Source organism: Peromyscus leucopus, chromosome 10 (genome assembly GCF_004664715.2).
Source record: "Peromyscus leucopus breed LL Stock chromosome 10, UCI_PerLeu_2.1, whole genome shotgun sequence".
Classification (NCBI taxonomy): Eukaryota; Metazoa; Chordata; class Mammalia; order Rodentia; family Cricetidae; genus Peromyscus; species Peromyscus leucopus.
The window spans coordinates 93469348-93470887 of NC_051071.1; positions in this window are offsets into that span (position 1 = coordinate 93469348).

Here is a 1540-nt window from a genome sequence, read left to right on the forward strand (position 1 = left end):
GGCCCAAACGGAGAGCTTGGCTAGGGCCTCCAGAGGGGCGGTGCTGCCCTGTTGAAGGCGGAGCCTTTGCCTCCGACAGAGGGACGAGGTGGCCCACAAGGATTTGTTATGCCCAGCGCCAGATGAGCAAAACAAGGAATGGGCTAGATTTCCCTCAGAGGGTCTCAGAATACTGGATATGAGGCCTTTGCTCCTATAAGCAGCGGAGAATCTATGGGGACATTCATAGCTAGCTGCAAACCTCAGCGGGGCTCTCACAAACCCCCTTACCCCATGGCAAGACCTTCCTTCAGTGTGTTCCCAGGTCTTTGAGGACCAGCATGCAAAGGAAGGGCATCCACAGTAACCACAGTTTTGTGTTATCCAGATAGTGCCTGTGACTTTGGACCTACAATTGGAGTACTAAATCTACTGCCAGTGTGCTCAGGTTCATAACCAGATTTTTTACTTTTTTGTTGTTGTTTTTCGAGACAGGGTTTTTCTGTGTAGCTCTGGCTGTCCTGGAACTCACTCTGTAGATCTGGCCTCAAACTCAGAGATTTGCCTGCCTCTGCCTCCTGAGTGCTAGGATTAAAGGCGTGTGCCGCCGCCACCCCCCTACTCTGATTTTACTTTTATGAATAGTCTGTCCTTGTACCTGCATGGTCCATGCCCAGATTCTCATATGGCTGGAGTGGCACAAGAGGTAGCAGGGCGCATTACAGTCACTTTAGAAAATAATACTAGACTGTGGGGCATGGTGGTGCATGCCCAGCATTCAAGAGGGAGAGGCAGGAGAATCTCTGTGAATTCAAGGTCAGCCTGGTCTAGTGACATGAGAGCTACATAATGAGACCCTGTCTCAAAAGATAATAATACTAAACTGGTTTTTACATACAATCATACAACAATTAAAATGAATACTTCTCTCAGTTGTGTGGAAGACTCCCTAGGCTGTACACTCTGCTGACTGTGGACCCTTAAATTTGTATTCCATGCTCTCTGGTCATATTCAGGGGTATCTCTGATGTCAGAGGACCTTCACCTATCTTAGTTGCTGTGAAGCCTTCATACATCTTACTGTCTCCTGCTGGGCCTTTTGTTCTCACTGGCAGGGGCCTCAGGAACTCAGGTGCTTGTTACTTGCTGTTGTTCAGGTCCTAAAGAACTCATGGATGGATCACAGCAGACCCTGAAAGAAATGCTGCATCACTGCCCTCAGGGGATAGTAAGGTTCTGCTAGCTGGAGCACTTAACTGACACATGACCTTTTTTCCTAAGTGCCTCTGCTTATAGATACCTTGCTTAATAAGTAACATAGAGCAATTCATTACTTTCTTCTGTGGACTGGCAGTGCTAACACTCACACCTGAAAGAAGCTACTCTTATACGTCTCTTTTCTCTATAAGAATGCCACAACTTAGGGGACAGCGACAGCACTTAGCACTGTGCTAAGATCACTTCTGTGACCAGCAGAATCGAGAAAAGGCAGATGAACAGGGACAAGCAGCAGGAATCTGCATGTCAGGAGCTCAGACTAGTATTTCCCTGAATGACATAA